At 46.1% G+C, this 23,445-nt stretch overlaps 1 pseudogene; it reads right to left on the bottom strand.

Moving 5' to 3' along the window:
* Positions 1 to 291: 291 nt before the first annotated feature.
* On the bottom strand, positions 292 to 16,787 carry LOC127191934 (cullin-4B-like; annotated as a pseudogene).
* Positions 16,788 to 23,445: the final 6,658 nt, after the last annotated feature.

The raw sequence follows: 23,445 nt of genomic DNA, 5'->3' as shown, positions 1-23,445 counted from the left end.
GAGATCCAGCTAGGTTTACCTAGTGGCAAGAGCATATGACAATACATGTTCCAAGGCCAACATTCTATGCAGTGTAGTGCCCATTTGTTTTTTGTTTGTTTTTTATTTATTTATTTATTTATTTATTTATTTATTTATTTTATGTTTTGAGACAGGGTTTCTCTGTGTAGCCCTTGGCTGTCCTGGACTCATTTTGTAGATCAGGCTGGCCTCGAACTCACAGAGATCCGCTTGCCTCTGCCTCCCAGAGTGCTGGGATTAAAGGTGTGTGCCACCATGCCCGGCTCGATTTGAGTTTTCTTTATCTCTTTCTATGTAGGGATTCTGTTCAGTCAATTGGGGATTCTCTTCTCCCCTCTAGATCAGCAGGTCTTACTGGGAAGTTTTAGCTGACTGTAGACTTGTGAGACAAGAAGACTGTGGCTAAGCATTTTCCTCATCGTCATACGTCAGACGAGCACACCATCCATTTGGTGCTGCCTACCTTAAAACGCTCTTTCTGTAGTGCTTGCTCGTTCTTCAGCCGTTCCTTCCATTTGGATTTGACTGATCTTTATCCTGAGCAGCTCGTGTTTGAAACCATCGTTACAAATGAATTTGTCACCATCTCTGATATCTCTACCCTTTGGGTTTCTGGCCAGAACGCTAGCTTTCCCCGGGCACCTGCAGCATTTTCCTTAGTTCTCCGTTCTGCATCCTGGCGGCTTGCTTGATCTCTTCCAAACTGACTCCTCCCTTCATTACACATCAGCAGCACCAGGGCTTGAAAAGGAGAGACCTGAAGATCTTTTTTGCCCTCTTTAATTATGACTCTTAGCACACTGCGTTCCAAAGTTGGCTGCCACGGGGGTTCCCTGCTGATGTCCTTGCCTAAGTAAAATGTCTTTAAATTTTCCTGAAGCTACATCATCTTTGGTGGCAAATGAACACACATGTTGGCCAGTATTCCACTGTCAGGATGTTCACAGTTAATTGGACGTTGCCAGGTGTGTGCTGGTTCTGCACATCTGTTTGAGCTGAATCATGATTGTCTTCAGAGTGCTCCATGTCTTTACACACCCCTTCTAGAGTGCTTGTGAAAGCGCCACACCCGTTTCAGTTTGGACAGCAGCGATTTTTTTCAGCATCTACAGATGAGCTCTTGGCACTTAGCTAAATCTTTCTTCTAGAAGGCTCCCAAAAATGTCTTTTCTGTAAGACATCTAAATACGATCATCATTTTCTCAAGCTTTTTATCTGTAGCTTCTTTGTTGCCTGGACAAAGTTTTGACTCCACATACTTCACTATTAGTTCAACCAAATTACTTGGTCTTTTCTTTTTTCTTTCTATTTATTTACTTATCCATCTATTTATTTATTTCAGTTTTTAGAGACAGGCTCTTACTACATAGCCTTGGCTGTCCTGGAACTCTGTAGACCAGGCTGGCCTTGAACTCACAGATATCCACCTGTCCCTGTCTCCCAGAGTGCAAAGATTAAAAGTGTGCACTATAATCTCCTGGCTGGTCAACTTTATCTTTAAAGCCCAACAATTCTTGAACCATGGTTCTATCTTGTTCAGGATTAATAACAATAAATAGTACTTGTAAAGCATTAATATATTCTATCCATTCACTGCAAAAGAACCTGAACTCCCCCTTAAAAAATCTCCTGCAGAGTTGACAGAGAAGGGACACATTTGCAGGAATCTTGTAAGAACAAAGACTTTCTATAGCCTGGAAGAGTTCTTCTAAATTGTACTTTGAAGTTTTTTCTTTTTTCTTTTTTTCTTTCTTTCTTTCTTTTTTTGGTTTTTCAAGACAGAGTTTCTCTGTGTAGCCTTGGCTGTCCTGGACTCACTTTGTAGACCAGGCTGGCTTTGAACTCACAGTGATCTGCCTGCCTCTGCTTCCCCAGTATTGGAATTAAAGGTGTGCACCACCACTGCCTGGCTTTAATTGAAGTTCTATTCTGAATAGTTTGTACCATTTCTTTCACCTTTTGCCTTGTGTCATCTGTATGTATAGTTATAGCTTATTTGTAGAGGGTTTTTTTTGTTTTGTTTTGTTTTGGGTTGGTTTTGGTTTTTTAAGACAGGGTTTCTCTGTGTAGCCTTGGCTGTCCTGGACTTGCTTTGTAGACCAGGCTGGCCTCGAACTCACAGAGATCTGCCTTCCTCTACCTGCTGCTGGGATTACAGGCATGCGTCACTGTGCCCAGCTATCTTCAGAGTTCTTGATCACTGACTTGTGGGTTCTTCTTTTTCTCACCCTTTATTCCCCTAGTTTTACCCTCTAACACTAGATAGAAGAGAAAGGAGGATAGAGGGAAGTGAGGAATTAGGAAAATCTCCAAATATAATTTCTTTTCTTTTCTTTTCTTTCTTCTTTGAGCATAGCTACTAGCAAACCACAACCAATCTCCCTAACAACCAACCACTACCGACCCTGCCACTTGGGGCCCTAGCATTTATGTATCCCTAGAAAGTTCCCAGATTTCCAAATGTCATACAATGGTGAAAGTATTTGCAGCTGGGAAAACCACACTTTTGCTAGAGCACCAAGCAAATCATAGCCAGTGGCTGTGGACAGTCCAAAGCACCCCCATATTCCTTTCCTGGGCATCACATACCTGGGCATCCTTACAATATTTTTGTGTTTTTTAAACAAACAAAATTCCAGATTTTCACTATAATATACTCTTGTTTGTTGTTGTTGTTGTTATGGTTTTTTGAAAAAGGATTTCTCCATGTAGCCTTGGCTGTCCTGGAACTCATTCTCTGGACCAGGCTGGCTTTGAACTCACAGAGACTTGCCCTGCCTGCCTCTTCCTCCTGACTGCCAGGATTAAAGGCGTGTGCTACCATGCTGGGCTCTATCAGCCTTTTTAAAAAAGAACCTCTTGCAGCTGGGCAGCGGTGGCTCGTGTCTTTAATCCGGCACTCTGGAGGCAGAGGCAGGCGGATCTCTGTGAGCTCCAGGCTAGGCTGGTCTACAAAGCAAGTTCATGACAGCCAGGGCTACACAGAGAAACCCTACCCCCCCCCCAAAAAAAAAAAAAACCCAAGAACCTCTCACACGGTTCTGTTTTCCATGGACCACTGGCTAGGAGTGGCTTGAGTAAACTTAAGGGCCGGGGATTCATTTACTAATTACATGTTTCAGGGATGCAGATTCACCATGCCAGTATGTGCAAGCTAGTGGACAGTACCTGTTGTGCCACTGTCTTCTCATGAGACATGTTTAGACTGAGGGTGTGAGGTCTGGGGCGGCTCCATTGCTCTAAGTATCTTTTATTATGTTTTTGTTTTGTCACTGATGCCGGTAGCTTTGGCTTGGGTGTGAGTGAGCAGCAGTAACAACTATAATGGCAGTGGTGATGGCTATTCTGGTTATCCTCCAGTCCTGACTGCTTGAGCGGAACATCCCACAGAAAGATTCGTTCATTTAGTGAGCACATTTAGTGAGCACTGACCACTAAGGAGCTGGGGTTTGTCTTAATCTTCTGCCACAATAAAATACCACAGACTGAGTGGCTTAAGTGACACTTGTGTATTTATTACACTTGATGTCAGCCAGTCCTGTTCCTTGGTGAGGGCTTTCTTCCTGGCTTTCAGACAGGTGCCACTGTAGTATTTGGTCTCCCACAATGGAGAGAGACAGCCAGTTCCCCGGCATCGCCTCTTAGGAAGATACTAATTCTGTCAGATGAGAGCTTCATCCTTTGGGCCTCATTTAACCTTAATGGCTTCCTTACCCCAAATGCAGCCTCACTGGCTTTAAAGCCAGTATATGAATATGGGGGTGGGGTGGGGGAAATGAGACAGAGTCTCTCTAAACCATCTGACCAAAACTCACTTTGTAGACCAGGCTGGCCTTGAACTCACAGAGACCCACCTGCCTCTGCCTCCCAAGGTATGGTGAACCACCACACCTAGTCCTCTTAAACCAATTTAATTTATATTAAATTCAGTCTATAGCAGGTCCTCTGTTTGAGCCTACTGACCCCATATTTCAGTCCTCAGCACCAGCCTGGCCTTCTTGCCCCATATCTGAATGATGACAGAACTTGTATGGGAAACCTTTGCCCTGCTAGTCACACCCAGGAGTAGATGGATGGGTCCAAGAATCCCAAACTTTCTGACTTCTTTTTTTTTTTTTTTTGAGACAGGGTTTCTCTGTGTAGCCTTGGCTGTCCTGGACTCTTTGTAGACCAGGCTGGCCTCGAACTCACAAAGATCAACCTGCCTCTGCCTCCGGAGTGCTGAGATTAAAGATGTGCGCCACCACACCCGGCCTGACTTCTTTTTTTCCTTCCTTCCTTCCTTCCTTCCTTCCTTCCTTCCTTCCTTCCTTCCTTTCTTTTTTAGACAAGACTCATTATGTATCCCTGACTTGTGGACCTCCTTCTTGACCCTGGCTCCTGACTTCAAGTCAAGCAAGGTTACAAAGGAGCATAGTGTTGTGGTTTGTTTACATAGAACATAAGTCGTTAATTCAAGCAGAATGTTCAACAAATATTGAATTGTAAGTAAAAGGCTACTCAAGCTCCCAGGCAAGCCAGGCTTTAATCCCAGCACTCGGGAGGCACAGGCAGGAAGATCTCTGTGAGTTTGAGGCCAGCCTGGCCTACAGAGATATAAAGAGAGTCAGAACAGCCAGGGCTTTGTGTGACAGAGAAACCCTGTCTCAAAAAAACAGAAACAAAAACGAAAACAAAAAAGCAAACAAAACAAAAAAAGAAGGAAGGAAAGAAAGAAAGAAAGAAAGAAAAAAAAGCAAAGAAAACAGCAAGCTCTAGGCAGGTGGAGCCTGAGAACCTGATCTTAATTTCACCTTATGATCAAAATGGAGACTTGGAGAAAAAAAATAAAACAACAAAAACAAAAACAAATAACCAATAGCAGGGCTTGGTGGCACACACCTCTAATCTCAGCACTCGGAGGCAGAGGCAGCCGGATCTCTGTGAGATCGAGGCCAGCCTGGTCTACAAAATGACTCCAGGACAGCCAAGGCTACACAGAGAGACCCTGTCTCAATAAATAAATAAATAAATAAATAAATAAAAACCACCACAACAAAATGGAGACTTGGAGGCAAAATGGCTTCTGCTATCCTAAGAGCTATAGCTGGTATTAACAGAACCACAGTTATATTAGAAACTAAAGCAAGTCTCAACGGAGGAGCTGTAGAGTTTGAGCAGGTTAAGCAGGTTCCAGTACATTTCTTTCTAAGTGGCAAGTAAGGCAGGAAGTATAAAGGAAACTGTCCCCTACAGCCACTAACCATCACAGCCCCTTGCCATTCGCCCATGGGCCCATTTAGACCTAGTTATGAAAGTGACCAAAAAGCCTGCTCATATCTATACAATTTTAAAGACTTTAAAATGTGTGTATTGGAATTTTGAGACAGAGGTTTTGTATGTGTGTGTGTGTAGCCTTGTCTATTCTGGAACTCACTCTGTAGACCAGGCTGGCCTCAAACTCAGAGATCCTCCAGCCTCAGCCTCCTGAGTGCTGGGATTAAAGGCGTGTGCCACCAGGCCTGTCTGGATACATAGATTTGTATTTGATAGGCACGTGCTTAATACAGATATTGATCCTGCATTAGGGTTTCCTTGGCTTCCAGTGGGCAAGTGGTTACACATTCTGCTTCAGGTTCCTTCAGTAGGACCAGCACCCAGGCGCAATGGCCCACATGTTCTGGCAAAATTCATCCATTGAAATCCTAAGCTCTGGTGTGATGCTATATGGAGGACTAGGTTGGGAGGATGGAGCCCTGGTATATAATATCAGTGTCCATATGACGTAGGCCTGAGGGAGCTGCATCAACCCTACTGTCGTGCATGGGGGACAGCAAGTAGACACTATCTAGGAGAGCTCTTACCAGATGCTAAATCTGATCTTGGACTTAGCCTCCAGAACTGTTGTTGTTTATAATTCACACAGCGTCGGGTATATTTGTTATAGCAGCTGGTATAGACTATGATACATGGTGAGGAGTGTAGGACCATTGGTAAATTCAGAGCTTCAAGGATGCGTACCTTTGGAAACCCTACTGTCCACTACACAGATAATATTAAAATACCTTCATTTCACATTAAATATGTATTTGCTAGGAAGTAATTTGAAATGGGGTGTGTGTTTGTGTGTGTTTCCTCTTACAGAATTTTTTTTTTTTTTAATTTTTGCCACATCTTTTTCAGATGTAGGAAGAGGCTAAGCGTCTAACCCATATAGCGTTACCACTAACTCAGGAGGAAGGACCACCCATGTAGGTGAAAATGCACTTTTTCAGGTCCTTTCCCTCTGCTCCAGAGGTAGTGCTCATCCTGAATTTGGAAACTATTGTTCCCATTCATTTCTTTAGACTTTAGAGGCGACACTAACATATATCTAAGAGTTGTTTCTGTTTGTTTGTTTTCCAATTTCCCCACCTTGGCGTGCTAAAACAATTTTTATAATTTTGCAGTTGACACTATTTGGTTACAAGTTAGTTAAATCACTTAAATTCTTGAAGACAATTTATCTAACCTATAAATTGACCTAAAAAGTAATTAAATGTTTCTGAATACAGTAAGTATGTTTGATGGACATTAATCAAGACCATCATTTCTATTTTGTAGCTTTCCTTTTTTTTTTGAGACAGGGTTTCTCTATGTAGTCTTGGCTATTTGGCTATCCTGGACTCCCTTTGTAGACCAGGCTGTCCTTGAACTCACAGAGATCCAGCTGCCTCTGCCTCCCAAGTGCTAGGATTAAAGGCATGAGCCACTGCTGCCTGGCGTAGCTTTCCTTTTATATTTTGTTTGTTTGTACGGTTTCTTGGTTTTGTGGTTATAGTTTTTCGAGACAGGGTTTCTCTGTGTAATTGCCCTGGCTGTCCTGGAACTCTCTTTGTAAACCAGGCTGTCCTTGAACTCACAGAGATTCACCTGCCACTGCCTCCCCGAGTGATGGGATTAAAGACATGAGCCATCACCGCCTGGCTCCTTTTATATTTTGTAAAGGGTCCCTGTAGGTGTGAAAACCTTAGGCCCTGACACTGGGTCTGAAGTCCTAGGGTGGGGAGAGCGTGGGGTACAACAGAGTCCCTTTGGGGGAGCACAGAGCAAAAGCAGCAAGGGTATTAGGAAACCAAGTCAAGGTGACATGTTAGAGTTCTTACTTCTTATTCCTTAATGAGCTTCTAGCAGTACGGTGATGTCCAGAGATTATTATGCTAGAAAGGAGGGGTAAGTATCCTTTGATTTACAGAAGCTTTTCAGTTTCAAGAGATCCCATTTATTAATTGTTGATCTTAGAGCCTGAGCTATTGGTATTCTGTTCAGGAAGTTGTCTCCTGTGCCAATGAGTTCAAGGCTCTTTCCCACTTTTTCTTCTAACAGATTTAGTGTATCTGGTTGCATGTTGAGGTCTTTAATCCACTTGGATGTTAGTTTTGTACAGGGTGATAAATATAGATCTATTTACATTATTATACATGTAGACATCCAGTTAGACCAGCACCATTTGTTGAAGATGTTATCTTTGTTCCATTGTATGGTTTTGGCTTCTTTGTCAAAAATCAAGTGTCCATAGGTGTGTGGATTTATTTCTAGGTCTTCAATTTGATTCCACTGATCAAGATAAAAAAAAAAAAAACCCAAATGACAACACATGCTAGCAAAGATGTAGAGAAAGGAGAACACTCCTCCATTGCTGGTAGGAGGGCAAACTTGTACAACCACTTTGGAAATCAATCTGGCTCTTTCTCAGAAAATTGGGAACAGTGCTACCTCAAGACCCAGCTATACCACTCCTGGGCATACACCCAAAAGATGCTCCACCATACAACAAGGACATTTGCTCAACTATGTTCATAGCAGCCTTATTTGTAATAGCCAGAATCTGGAAACAAGCTAGATGTCCCTCAACCAAAGAATGGATAAAGAAACTGTGGTACATTTACACAATGAAATACTACCCAGCTATTAAAAACAACGAAATCTTGAAATTCAAATGGATGGAACTAGAAATGATCATCCTGAGTGAGGTAATGGAGACCCAGAAAGACATGCATGGTATATATTCACTTATAAGTGGATATTAGCCCAACATAGATGTCCTCTGAGAGACTCCACCCAGGGGGGGATCGAGACAGATTCTAGATGGAGTCATGAGAGAGGTTTGGAAGAATGGGGGCCTGGAAGGACCCAGAGGGTTCTGGAGCCCCACAAGGAGACCATCAAGGCCAGTAGATCTAAACCCAGGGGGCCCTGCACAAACTGTTGCACCAATCAAGGACAATGCATGCAGTAAACCTAGACCCCCTGTTCAGATCTAGCCAGTGGACAGCTCATTCTCCATGGTCGTGAGGAAAGTGGGGACTGCCTCTGACATGAACTCTGGTGCCCCTGATTTGATCACTCCCTTGGTCGGGAGGCTGGGCAGGCACACAGAGGGAAAGATCCGGATGAGCCACAAAAGCCTCGGTCATATGGTGGGGGAGGAGGTCCCCTTTTGTCAGAGGTCTAGGGGAAGGGAATAGGGCGGAAGAGAGCGGGAGAGTGGGAAAAGGAAGACACAAGCGAGGGGGATAATATTCATTATGTAATCTGAATAAATTATAATAAATTAAAATTAAAGAAAGAAAGAGAGAGAGAAAGAATAAGTAAAGTAGTGGGGGAGCTGGGACTGAACGCCAGCAGCTGACAGATTCCTCCAGATGCTGCCGGCTATTTCTGAGCCCCATATGTATCTACCAGTCCAGTCCTGAGTCGGTTCTTAGGCTTTTGCCCAAAGCCGGCCCTTTCTCTGCTGACTCCAGGTCACCCAGTTAAAACACAACCGGACATTTCCCGACCCTACTCTACCCCCACCATTGACCTCGCCTCCCCACCATGCTCCCTCCTTCCTCCCTCTGCCCTGCGCCTGCTCAGGGCCGGTGAGAGCCCACAGGCTGCTTTCCAGATGCGATAGTCTCAGGTGGCTGCCTCTGAGGCCCGCAGAGCTTACCTTATCTTGATCCATCAAAATTTTCCCTGCCACCTGAGCTCTGAGTCAAGGTCACCTCTAGCGGATTCCTCGACCACTGCACAGACTGGAAACCAAGACTGGAGCCTGGGGGCCATTTAAAGAGCCGGGTTGTAGCTCCCGGCCTCTGTAATAGGCAGAGAGTAGCTAGGAGGTGCGAGGCACAGGGAATGTGATCCCAGAAGAGTAAGGCTTCCTCGAGGGACTCTGGGCTGAGCTCCACGGCCGGGAGGTGTCATTTCCTCTCTCTGGGCCTCAGTTTCCCAAATTGGAAAGGCTGAGTGAGGTAAGAACAGTGCTTTCTAAGATCCTTTTAAGAGTGAATGGCACTCAGGAGACAGAGGCAAGAAGCAGGAGGATCTCCAAGTTCGAGGCCAGCATGGTCTACGGAGTGAGTTTCAGGACAGCCAGGGACTACAGAGAGAAACCCTGATCTAAAAAAAAAAAAAAAAAAGCGAATTATATGTATACATATATATAATTTTATAAAATATGTATTGTTTACTAAATATAAATTAAACATATGTATGTGTTCTGCTTATAATATATAAGCATAGGGAAATATATAATATAAATTATAAACTATATATGTATATACTGTTTATATGATTTATAATTTTGCACAATTATATACCAACATGTATATGACTATATATCTTATACTTTTTCTTTAATTAGAATTTTTTATTTATTTTAAAAATAATTTATTTTATGTGTGTGGATGTTTTGTTTGCATGTATATTTGAAAACCATGTAGGTGCCTGGTACCGGAGGAGGACAGAAGAGGGCATCAGATTTCCTGGGTCTGGAGTTACAGACAGTTTGGAGTCATCATCCATGTGGGTGCTGGGAATCAAACCAAGGTCCTCTGGAAGGGCAGCCAGCATTCTTAACCACTGAGCCATCCCTTCAGCCCCCAGTTTTATATCTTTAATAAAAATTTTAATATATACTATCTTAGTTAGGTTTCTATTGCTGTGACGAAACACCATGACCAAAAGCAAGTAGGGAGAGCCGGGTGTGGTGGCGCACGCCTTTAATCCCAGCACTTGGGAGGCAAAGGCAGGTGGATCGATCTGAGTTTGAGGCCAGCCTGGTCTACAAAGGGAGTCCAGGATAGCCAAGGCTACACAGAGAAACCCTGTCAAAAAAAAAAAAAGCAAGTAGGGAGAAAAGGATTTACTTGGCTTACACTTCCACATTGTAGTAATCCATCAGTGAAGGAGGTCAGGACAGGAACTGAATCAGGGCTAGAGCCTGGAGGTGGGAACTAATGCAGAGGCCATGGAGGGATGCTGCTTACTGCCTTGTTCATCATGGCTTGCTCAGCCTGCTGCTTATAGAACCCAGGACCACCTGCCCAGGGCCCTCCCCCATCAATCACTAATTAAGAAAATGCCCTATAGGCTTGCCTATAGCTCAACCTTATTGAGACATTTTCTCATTGAGGCTCCTTCCTTTACAATGACTCTAGTGTGTCAAGTTGACACAAAACCAGCCAGTATGTGTGTGTGTGTGTGTGTATTGTATTATAATATAATTATATTAGTATAATTGCTTGCTTTGATTTGAAATATAAATTAGGACTGTGGCACAAGCCAGTCATCCTACCTATTTGGAAGTTTCAGACAGAAGGATTAAAATTTTAAGGCTACAGGGCCAGGCTAGCAAGACCCTGTTTCAAAAATATGAAAGATAAAAAAAAAAAAAAGGACTATGCATATAGCTCAGAGATAGAACATTTGCTTAGTGGCACTTGAGAGACCCTGGTTCAATCCCCAAGACCAACAAAAAGAGAAAGGGCTGGAGAAATGGCTCAGCAGTTAAGAGCATTTGCTGCTCTTCCAGAGGACTGGAGTTCTGTCTCCAGTACAACATCAGGCTACTCACAACCACCTATAACTCCAGCTCCAAGGGGTCTGACTTTCTTCTGGTACCCCCACACACATAGCACACACATAAAAATGAAGCTTTTGGGTGTGGGTGTGGGTATGTGTCGTTGGGTTTTTGTGTGTGCGTGTGTGTTGGTTTTCCAAGACAGGGTTTCTCTGTGTAATGGCCTCAGCTGTCTTGGAATTCTCCTTGTAGACCAGGCTGGCCTTGAACTCACAGAGATCTGCTTGCCTTTGCCTCTGGAGTGCTGGGATTAAAGGTGTGCACTGCCACACCCAGCTTGTTGCTGTTGTTTATTTATTTATTTATTATTTTATTTTATTTTGGTTTTTCGAGGCAGGGTTTATCTGTGAAGCCTTGGCTGTCCTGGACTCACTTTGTAGACCGGCTGGCCTCGAACTCACAGAGATCCGCTTGCCTCTGCCTCCTGAGTGCTGGGATTAAAGGAGTGGACCACCAACGCCTGGCCCGTTGTCTTTAAAGAAAGAAGTGCTAACAAACCTATGCCCTGCCATCTCAGGAAGAACCCTACCCATCTCCTAGCATGAGGGAAAAAGACAGCAAAGGAGAGCAGGGCGAGGAAGGAATCCATATTCTCTGTGATGCTGCACACTAGAATAGTCAGTGGATGTTGCAAACGGTGCGCCTGAGCCGTGCTGCAGAGCAACTGGAACATCTGGGTGTGGACCTGGTGGGTGCAGACTTTGGTATTCCTGGGCTCCGATGAATCTGCTGTGCACTGAGGGTTCAGAACCACCCTCTGAGAGCAGGGTTGTCTGCTCTTCAGTGCCTCTGAGTCCCCTGCAGGGATGTGTACTGGGCCCCTTTGTGGACTTTGCCATTTACTAGGATGATGCCTATGTGTTGCCCGTGGCTACTTTGACAAATCTCTTCTACTCTTACACTTCATAATAAGCCTCGCGGTGGGGCTGTGCTACATTTGGAGGCCCCAGCGAAGAGCTTGGTGTCTTGCCCACCATTCTGTGAAAATCCTGAGTGTTTATCTGATGAGCTTCTCTAAGGTCGTACACTCATTCCTCCCTCATCCCTACGGACTGGACAGCATAGACTGGCCTAGGCTGCAGGACACGTCCTAACCCTGACTGCTGAAGCCAGAATGAGCTTCTTGTCAGGGAAGAGGGTGGTGGAGCAGAAACACTTGGGTTTCAAGAATCACCCAGATCCAGGTTAGCTCACTCCTGAATTCAAAGCACAGGCTATAAGGGTTCAATCAGACCTTGTCTCTACCCTAATGGAGATATTAAACCAGTGTTCCCCTTATCTTTGACTTCTAAAGAAACTCTTAAAATTTAAAGACTTCAAATAAGTATGTAATGGCTCACCGTGGTGTGGGCCCTTGACTTAGGCTAGCCTTGGCTGGCCAATTCTTCTAGACTCCTTTGCGCTGGCTGTCCACTTATGGTGTGACAGGGCTGGATGGTCTAGGTCTTGGCTATGATGGGAGCTTTCAGCACATTGGCCTGGATTGCTTCACTTGGCAGTGGTGCTCCCCAAAGGGAATACATGGATAAAAAAGGGGGGGTCATTCTGATTTGCTAATGTGCTATTGGCCGAAGAAAACCACATGGGTAGACCCAAAGACCTTATGGCCAGAGGAGTCACAAGAATGTAGGTGTGAAAGGCATGGTGGCCCAAGGAACAGTCTGTTGGGGCTACACATCACTAACTCCTCTACCTCTCAAAGCCCTTCACTCTTCTTGGAGAATCCTCTACTGCGCATGACTGTGTTTCACATTCTCACCACCTCCCACCAGCCATCTGGCTCTTGGACTCAGAGCAAGGGCGTGAGGAGGAGGATGAGGAAGGAAACTGCACGATTGGTACACACTGTATTCCAGATGTTTTCACAGTGACCTGTCTTCCAGGCCAGGAGTGACAGGCTTTTCCATCCCTCTTACCCTGTTGATTTTGGGTTTAAAAGAAAGCCTGACAGTCACACCCCATTGTGATGGTGGTGGCTCTACTTCAGTGGCTGCTACCAGTGAGAGGCACCTGGAACTAGAGTCGTGTGGCAGAGCCTTGCCCTCGAATAGGCAGGAAAAGGACAAACAGGACACCCCTGTTTTTGTATACACAGTTACAGGTGGGGGCAGAGGCCAGCTATGCAGCCACCAATTCCAGGCACCCTGAAGCCCCCGGGAAGGCATGACCTTCAGGGTTTCTCCATTTTCAGGCTCCTTATCTAGTGTGAAGGGGATAACTAGGTCTAGGTGTTCTTAGGCCATAAGGCTCCAAATTGGCTTTCTTAGAGGGCAAGTGGGTGGCAGTCAGCTGTCATGCTAGGGTGACTGTGTGTCCCCAGTGCCTGGGGCAGTCCTGTCTGCACCTGATACCCCAGGGTAATTATTAATAGTGTCCTTTCTTCTCTGTCTGGTTTAGATGTCGCAAGTCAGGGGTCCCCTAGTGAAAGCCCACGTTTGCTCTAGACTGCAAGAAGGTGAGTGGGGACAGGAGTGCTTGTCTTGTTTTGTTGCTGACAAACTGAGGGACTTAAAGCATGTCCATTTTTCTCTCTGGTGGCAGTGGCTTCATGTCTACCTTGAGGGGTTAGTTAGGTCAGATAGCTCATTCTAGCTGGGATGAATGTGAGACACTACCCCGCACTGTGGCAGGGGTTGGGGGGAGGAGGTTCCACTTAACCCATAGGCCAAGGAGCCTTTGGCTCACTGCCCTCTGGGACCCACCACACATTCTATGGGCTCTCAACCCACCCCACCTCTCTGAACACAGCTTATTCATGTCTCCCAGTTTCTGTCTGTCTCAGGGCTCCAGGCCAAATGGGACCTGAAGCCTGTCCACCCACATCTCCCCTTCAGTGTTCCAGTCACGCCATTTTTTTCTTTCTTTTTTTCTTTTTCTTTTTCTTTTCTTTTTTTTTCTCTTTTCCTTGGTTTTTCAAGACATGGTTTCTCTGTGTAGCCTTGGCTGTCCTGGACTCTGACTTTGTATTCCAGGCTGGCCTTGAACTCACAACAATCTACCTGCCTCTGCCTTCCAAGTGCTGGGATTAAAGGCATACTCCACCACACCCGGCCCCAGTCATAGCAGTTTTTATCCTGCCCTTCATAGCTGGGTGTAGTTTGGGACAAATAACTAAATCCCCAGTGATTTTTCTCTATATATCATACAAAGTGACGGTGGCAGGCTTGTCGGATTAGGGATGTTACACTAAGTGCCTGGCTAATGTTGAGATTTGCCAAGGCATTATAATATTTATTTTATCTCACTATTAACTACCTGGATGAGCCCAACCCAGGTCCTCACAGGGTCAGTTGAGAACTAATGGAAGTGATTTGCCAATATGAAGCTCTCACAAGTTTCATTTCTCTAGCTCTCTGTGGCTGGAAGTTTCTGTGAAAACTCATCACTGAGTTCCATCTCAAACTCCACATTTCACCGTTCACAGGACTAATAACGCACAGAATGAAGCAACAGGGACACCCTGAAACCTTTAATGATCACACAGCTGCTCTGAGAGATCTTTACCCTAGCCAGGCCAAGCTGCTAAATTTTTCCTAATCCCCAGTTGTTCAGTCCTGCTATAAGGAGTTTTGCCTCGAGCAGAATATTCAAGAACACCAGCCCTATGGTCTGACACTCAACTAAATGCAGCCTGTCCTTACATCTCCCCCCCACCCAGCCCCACCCCACTTTGAGACAGGGACTTACTCTGCAGCCTTGGCTGGTCTTGAACTCACTCAGATCCGCTTGTCTCTTCCTCCTGAGTGCTGCGATTAAAGATGTTCTCCACCATGCCTGGCCCTGTGTTCTCTTTTTGACAAAGGAGTAACCGTCTCTGTTTCTCAGAACCTGAAAGGATTTATGAGGTGCTATGTGGAGACACTGGGTCCTGTAATAGGAGTCAATAAATGTTAAGTTTCCATGCTTTTGATCTTGCTCTCTTCCTGGCTGCTAAGAATATACAATTTTCTTTGGCAGCAAGATAAACAAACAAGCAAGAGGTTTTAGTTTGTTTGTTTGTCAATGACTAAAACTGTGTCTCAGTTGGGAGAGTGCTACTCTAGTGTCCTTGAAATCCTGAGTTCAGTTCCCAGCACTACATAAACCAGGCTTGATGGAACCTATCTGTCATCCCAGCACTCAAGATGTAGAGGCAGATGAGGCTGTAGAGGTGGCTCAGGGGTTAAGAGCACTGTCTGCTCTTCAGGAGGACCTGGGTTCGATTCCCAGCACCCTCATAGTCACTTGCAACTGCCTGTAATTACAGTTCCAGGGAATCCAGTGCCCTCTTCACCTCCATTGGCCCCAGACACTCACATGGAACACATACACACAGGCAAAAGATACATACACAGCAAATAAAATTTAAAAATTAAACCGAAAATGCCTCCCAAGCTTAGGTGCTTCAGGAAATAATGCTTTTGAAAAGGAACCGAGTGTTTGTCAGCCGTCGTTGGCTGTCATCACCTGGAGGCTTCACTGGGCTGGGTGTTCGCCATGACTCACTCACAGAGCTTACAGTTGATGCGGGCTATTGTCTGCAGCTCCATCTGCAGCCATCAACCACGACATGGGCCTCCTCGGAGGAACTGTCTCTGGATAGTTGGACTTATAGGGTCTATGGCCAAACCCTAGCATGGACAGGGGAGAGGGCAGTGGACCTGAACTGTACTTCTCTTTGGAGGGAATGGCCAAGTTCTGTCATTGGCTAGAATGTGGGATTGAGAAACTATTGAGGCCATCTTTCGTCACATCACCCAAGTCTTCTGAAAACCAGGCTTTTAGCTGTCAGAATTCTTGTGCACATGCTAGGAGAGAGAGACAAAAAAAAAAAAAAAAAAAAAAAGCTGTGGTCAGTTTTGAGTGAAGACACCATGTTGGGACGCTTTGGGGTACACAGAATTAAAGCGGCTGAGAGGCCAGGCCAGGATGAAGGAACTTTAGAAGGCTGGGCAGCAGGTACCCCATAAAGGAAAATGTTACTTTGAGGTTACTGCCTGTCAAACAAATACAACCTCAGGACCCAGCCTTTGGGCACCATGCTATTAAGAGAAAAGCCCAAAGAAGAGCAAACTGATTGGTTGAGTGACATGTTACATTTTTGACTAGATAAGTGTGGACAAATAGGGACGTCATTGGGACCTCTGAAATGTTCTGTTGGCCTACTGTGGAGACTGTGTATGGTGGAAACTCCCCTAAGGAGGGACGAGTGTTCTAGAGGGCCGAGAGAAGACTAGCAAACCACAGTGTTCCTCAGACATCCCCACTCCCACTCAGGCAGAATACTATCATGAAGGGCTAAGGGCCCAGGCCCTTCCAGGAGCACCTTAGGAGGATAAGACCACTGTTTTGTCCCCTTAATACCAAAATACCTATTTTTAAGTTTTGTAACTATATTGTTAATGTCTGACTAGGCAATACAGCCACTGAAAGAATATTAAGAGGAACACTGTGAGACAGTCTGGCTCCCACTCAGTTCCCTGGCTACCTACACCTCTAACCCTCATTCTCCCGTGCCCACACTGATCTGAGTGCCTTGGGTATGTTCCCTTTGATATTTTTCCTTTTGATATTTATTTATTTATTTTGGAGAAATGAACACTCACTGTCCTGGAACTCTCTTTGTAGACTAGGCTGGCCTCAAACTCACAGATATCCACCAGCCTCTGCCTCCCAAGGGCTGGGATTAAAGGCCTGTGGCACCACACCTGGCTGGAATAATGTTTTTAATCATTATTTAAAATTTATAAAAATCTGCTTTCCTTTTTCAAGGCTGGGGATAGAACCCAAGGCCGCATTAACCATACCAGGCAAGTTCTCTACCCCGAAGCTGCTTCCCCAGGCCCGCCCTACCCACTCGGTGGCCGACAGGCAGTGAGGCAGTATTGAGGTCAGGCACGTTGTTCCTCATCCTCATCATCGTTCATCTCGGAGCTCTTTGCTCTTGCAAAGCTGGAACTCAACTATATCAAAACAATCACTCCCCTCCTCTTCTTAAGAATCCAGGCCAGTTGTTATGTAGCGTTCCTCAGTCAGAGTTTGACTTCTTCAGTTAGGACCCCTGTGTGCATTGGCAGGATGAGCACAGAGGCCAAGCTATTTTCTCTTGGAGCAGTGGCCAGCAAGCACATCCCATCCAGCTTCCTGTGGCCGCAGTTTTTACCTTTGAACCCACTTAGCCATTAGAAGAGAGCGGTTTTGTTTGTTTTGTTTTGTTTTTATGCCGGGCATGATGGCACATGCCTTTAATCCCAGTATTCAGGAGGCAGAGGCAGGCAGATCAATGTGAGTTCGAGGCCAGCCTGGTCTACAAAGGGAGTCCAGGACAGTCAAGGTTACACAGAGAAACTCTGTCAAAAAAAAAAAAAAAAAAAAAAAAAAAAAAAAGGAAAAGAGCGTTTTGGGGGCACTTGGGGGATGGGAACGGGGCCAGAGGTGCTTTTCAATCCCAATGCTTACCCCGTGGCCCTGAGGCCATGAGCCTGGCTCTCCTAGGACCACTTATGTTTGATGACTGTTCAAGTATTCCAAAGGAAAACCCTGCTGTCCATCACCACAGAAGCCACCCCCAATTATATTCAAGACTGGTCTCCATTTGTGAAGGACTTTCCAATTTATTCTAGTCACACACTGTAAAGGGCTTCTGCTTCGTCGAGTATGTGGAGTTCAGAACATCTCATGCACCAGGGCAACCGCTGCTCCTACCACCATACTCATCGTAGAAACAGGTAAGGAGAGGTTCAGCCAGAGGTCATCCATCAAGGATGTGGCAGTGCTCCCACCCTGGCCACTTTGAGTCTGAGTCAGAGTGCTTAAGTGGCAGGCTGCGTGGCTCCCTTGGAGCTGTGCAAGGCAAACCCGTGGGACTGTCGAGCAGTCTGAGAATGTCGGACCCCTAGCCTAGTGCTCTAGCACAACCTCAGGCTCTACAGGACCCCAAATTTCACCACCACCACCGCCCAAATGCAAGAGGGGCGGCAATGGCCTGCCCAGAGGACAGGGCCACAGGGTCACCAGTCCTCTACCCCTCCCCCAGCATAGGCCACACCTTTGGAAGAAGACAGCCAGAGAACCCAACCGCCTTTGCTCCTTAACCACATCTTCCCTGCGGCCTGCCAGGGTGCAGCCCCACCCCGCCCCTCCCTGGCTGTGGAAAGAGCCATCCTGTTCCCACAGCTCATCACCGCCCGCCAAGGAATGCCCACCTTCAGAGGAAGCTCCTCGAGTAAAGCCCTACCTGTTTGACAGACCTGAGAATAGGGTCTTGAACCCCAGTCTCTAAGGACGTAGGCTGAGTTCCCACCTGCAGGGGGTCAGTAGAAGTCCTGGGCAAGAGAGGACCGTGGAGGAGGAGAGGTCTGAAATCATCTGCCAAGGGTGCATAAGAGGAGAAAAGTCAGCTGCCTACCCTGAAAATCCCACACCAAGCTCACCTCTTCCGTGCAGCCTCCTCCCTAGCCCCGTCCCCAGCTCCCAAGGGCTCACCAAGCTCTCTGACTGCAAGAGAAATCTGCTTTGTCCAGCAGGACAAACCTAGACTTCTGGGATAGTGGCTTTTTTCTTCTCCCAGGGGTATCAGAACTCCTGGCCGCTGGAGGGAGAAACTGAGAGTCTGTCGAGGCCAAACAAGGAAAGGGTATTTGGAGAAATACCAGCTGTCGGGGTTATTTGGAGAAGGATGATAGCTTCAAAATGCTGCTGGTGGCACTGGGTACTGGCAGCCTAGCTCGAGAGGATGGGGGAGGGCTTAGGGAAAAAAATGATCTTTTCTCTCTGTGACCTTTCCTGGCCACCCTATTCATAGTACACTCAGCCTTTCTTCCATCTTCCTTTCTGCTCTATATACTTACCCCATGTCCTCCCTGCTTTCGTGTTCCAGAAAGTTCTCAGATGTCTGAAACCACAGATGGTGCCAATCCCTATCTATACCACTTTTCTCCATAACTGTGATCTCAGTATATATCCATACCTTGATAAAGCTTAATTTACTAGTTGGGCACAGTAAGGAATAAACAATAACTGTTAACAATAAAATGGAATGACTATAACACTGCATTGTAATAAAAACTTATCTTAAAATCTATAAGTTGTTGACTTCTGAAAGTTTTCATTGAATGTATTTTTGGTTTATTTTTATTTGTTTTTTTTTTTTTAATTAGATGTGTGTATGTCTTGGAGGAAGGGGATACCTGTAGAGACCAGAAGGGCCAGATCCCTGGGGCTGGAATTCTAGGCAGTTGTGAGCCACCTGATGTGGGTGCTGGGAGTTGAGCTTAGGTCCTTCTGGGAGAATGAGAAATACTCTTAACCACAGAGCTATCTCTCCAGCCCCTCACAGGGTATTTTGGGATCCAAGCTGAATGCAGATAATTGAATACAAAGGGACAACACATGTGCCCAGCATGGTGGTGCACGCCTTTAATGCCAGCACTCGGGAGGCAGAGGCAGGTGGATCTCTGTGAGTTCAAGGCCAACCTCTCTATAGAGTGAGTCCAGGACAGCCACGGCTACACAGAGACAAAACAAAACAAAACAACAACCTGACACACTGTGAGTGCTCAGAGACTACTTACTACTCCCTCCTTCCTCCATCCTGCTGAGGCACTCGTAGGTACTTACTTCATCACAACCCTGTGATGGCGGGCAGGGGGGTGGGGGGGAGACTTGAAATAAGAAATCTCTTCTGGAGGTGAGGGGTGCAAGAGAAATGGCTCAGCAGTTAAGAGCATTTCCTGTTCTTCCAAGGGATCTGAGTTTGGTTCCCAGCACTATGTTGTGTGGCTTATAGCTCATAACTGGCTCTAACTCTAGCTTTGGGGGACCTGATGCCCTTTTGTGGCCTCCTTGGCCACGCCCCCTCCTCATCTGTCTTGTAGGAAGCTAGGGGTCAAACCTGAGTCCACAAAGCCATCCACAAAGAGGCAGGTGGATCTCTGTGAGTTCAAGGCCAGCATGGTTTACAAAGCGAGTCTAGGACAGCCAAGGCTACACAGAGAAACCGTGTCTCAAAAAACCAAAACCAAAACTAAACTGAAACAAAAACAACATCAAAAATCTGAGTTCATGGGGCCTGGAGAGATGGCTCAGCAGTTAAGAGCACTGACTGCTCTTCCAGAGGTCCTGAGTTCAATTCCCAGCAACCACATGGTAGCTCACAACCATCTATAATGTGATCTGATGCATACTGTATACATAATAAATAAATCTTTTTTAAAAATCTGAGTTCACAGCAAGAGCAGAAAGTATTCTTTTTTTTTTTTTTCCCCCAAGACAAGGTTTCTCTGAGTTTCTCTGTGTAGCCTTGACTATCCTGGAGTCACTTTGTAGACCAGGCTGGCCTCAAACTCACAGAGATCTGCCTGCCTCTGCCTCCCGAGTGCTGGGATTAAAGACATGCGCCACCACACCCGGCTAAAAGGAGTATTATGAATGGGCATCTCCAAAGTCATTTGTGGGGGCAAAGGGCCCCTTGCTCAACTGAAGCCACTCAGTTTACAGTGCCTTTCTCCATTTCCCCTATTCACACCACGTCTTCTCTTTGGTTAGCCATTCCCTTATAGTCTTCCCAGCCTTGCCCCCACCTAAGTCACCCGCAACCATGGAATGACTTCTTAAAATTGCATCCGTGGGCCACACCCTATGTAGTGTCGGCAGCCTCCTGCTTCTGATTCCTCACCCTCCCCTCCAGCATTCTCCTATTATCATTGGAATGTTCCCACCAAAACTTATATTGACATTTAGTCCCAACTGTGAGGCATCCATACTTGGGGCCGGGGGTTGCCTCTCTTATGCTGCCTGTGATGAACCAAGCTGTCCTGTGACTTCAGCTCTGTCGCACAGAGGTTCTCTAGGGCTCTACAGCCACATCCTGGACCTGTGCCACACCATTTTGGGTCCAGTGGACAATTCCCAAAGTAGAGTCCAGGTTCCGGTCCTACCAGGATGCTAAGGTACTCTGTTAGAGGTATGGTCAGCCAGTGAAAGAGGGCAGTGCTTGGAGTGACTGGGCCATCTCTGCTTCCTTATCTAACCTTAGGGTGGTCACCCTGCTGAGCGGGCCTCTCACATATCCTTTTTAGACCTGTTCTCGCAGACGATGCCGCCCGCTGGCCCTCCTCCAATCACTGTCTAGCCCTGCATGGAACCGAGAGGCCTGAGGATCGAGCTTCATGCTACAGCTTTCCCTGCACTCCACTTGTCTGCACTCCAGTGTGCCTAGATGTCATCCCGAGTAAGAATGTGCTTGCCTTATGTCCAGCCTCTTCCTACCTCTGGCCACAGGAGGACCAACAGCATGTAGGGTCTCAGCTTTTGCAATCAGATAGCCCGGGGTCCTTAACCTACCTGAGGGCTCAACTTTCACTTCAAACACATGGCTACAATATCCACCTCATGAATCATTGCAAGTTTAAAGGCACATAGGGGAATTTGCCCACAGCAGGCTCTTACTACATGTTTCCTCTTGCTCACAAGGCTTCTGTAGTGTCTGCTTGTTTTCAAACAGGATGATTCCCTGCTGAAGACTGGGACCTTGGTGCCCCACGCTGACATGGTAGGGCCTCCAGAGTTACCAACACTGGCCAGTGCTTGGCCTCATGTACTAGGCAAATAGGGTTGTAAATCCAGTGCTCATGGTGGTACGTGGGAAGGACTCGCCCCTGGCATGTGTGCTTTGTGTGCTCAGGACGTCCTCAGGGAAATCTAGTGAGGTGTGACAATCATCTTGCCTTTAGGAAATCATGGACAGGTGCAAGGACCTCTGTGTGTGTGTGTGTGTGTGTGTGTGTTTATGCCACAGACTCCAGCCACACTGTCCAACAGCAGGAACTGGTGAGAGCAAGCATGGTATTATCTTGTTTTTCAAAAGGACCTTGGGCCTGGCAAGATGGCTCAGCTGGTAAAGATGCCTGCCATCAAGCCTGAGGACTCGAGTTAGCTCCCTCAGACCCACATGGTGGGGAGAGAGAGAGAGAACCAACTCCCACAAATTGTTCCCTGGCCTTCACATGACTATGCCACAGGACAGGCTTAACAATAAGTAGAGCTTAATATGTTTATTGATTTTTTTTTTTTTTTTTTTTTTGATTTTTAATATTTATTTATTTTTATTACTTTTAATTATGTGTATGAGGAGGCATGTGTGCAGATGAGTGCAGGCACCTGCAGAGACCAGAGGGATTTGGTCCTCCAGAAGCAGGAGTTACAGGCAGCTGTGAAGTATCAGATGTGTGCTCTAGGAACAGAATTTGGGTCCTCTGTAAAAGCAGTATGTGTTCTTAACCACTGAGCTGTCTCTTCAGTCATACAAATTATTAATTAAAACATAAATTAAAAAGCTGTTGTAAAGTGAGTGTGGCAGCTCAGACCTATAATCCCTGTACTTGAAAGTCTGAGGCAGGAGGCCACCCTGGCTACTGAGTTACTGTCTCAAACAAAACAGAACAAAACGAAACAACAACAACAACAACAACAAAATAACAACAAACATAACTAAAGCTAGACTCTAATCCCAGCACTCAGGAGGCAGAGGCAGGCAGAACTCTGAGTTTAAGGCCAGCCTGGTCTACATAACAGTTCCAAGACAGCCAGGGCTACATAGACTCCATCTCAAAAATAATGAAACAAAACAAAACAGAAACAAACAAACAAAAAGTAACAACAGAAAGAAAAAAAAAAAAAAAAAAAAAACAGGTTGGTAGCAGGATGCCTGTAATCCCAGCACTTAGGAGGCAAAGACCAGAGGACTACTGTAAATTCAAGCTCAACATAGTGAGTTCCAAGTCGGCCTGCCTACAACACAGACCCTGCCTCAAAAAGATAAAAGCAAGGACCAAGAGTGTGTGTTCCAGGATAGCCAGGGCTACACAGAGAAACTTTGTCTCGAGTGGCGGTGGGGGGAGGAGGGAATAAAATAAAGATGTAAAAAGTCGGGGAGATGTTTATTTATGAACCGTTGAGTAACACGAGCTATATGTGAATAATATTACAGAGTTAAATGGCCCTTCCTGTGCCCTCTCTAACAAGCTTGAAAGGCTAAATACATATACACCAAACCCCCAGCGCAGTTCCTGGATGACAGAGAACTGATGGCTCCCATTTTCTTCCTTATGCTTTGCTGTCCCTGCCCCTAAACTTCCCTGGTCAGCGACAGTTTCTCCTATTTCCTCTGCTTTTCATTCATGCGTCTCTTTTAAATTTAGTGAACTGAAGGAAGAAAAGGATGTCAAGAGGTGGTGGTTCAAGCCTGTAATCTTATCATTTGGGAGGCTGAAGCAGGAGGATTGCCAAGTGTCCAAAACCAGCCTAGGTTACAGAGGGAGAGTGCCTCAAAAAAGGATACTCGTGGTGAAGATGGGGGGCTTGATTCCAGTCTGGGAATTCTTCGTTCGGATCTGGATGTGCGATGACGAGCATCCTTTCGCTCCATTCACCGGAACAAGGTGGGAAAGGCCAGGAGGCATCGACGGGATGTGCAGAAGTTGGGGCGTTCTACCTTCTTCCTTCTGCGCTGCTCCCACCATCCGGGAGCTTCCCTTCCATGGGCTCGGGGCTCGGGGCTCAGGGCTCGGGGGCGGTCC

Source organism: Acomys russatus, chromosome 7 (genome assembly GCF_903995435.1).
Source record: "Acomys russatus chromosome 7, mAcoRus1.1, whole genome shotgun sequence".
NCBI classification, from domain to species: domain Eukaryota; kingdom Metazoa; phylum Chordata; class Mammalia; order Rodentia; family Muridae; genus Acomys; species Acomys russatus.
This window is presented reverse-complemented; position numbering and strand designations above follow the sequence as displayed.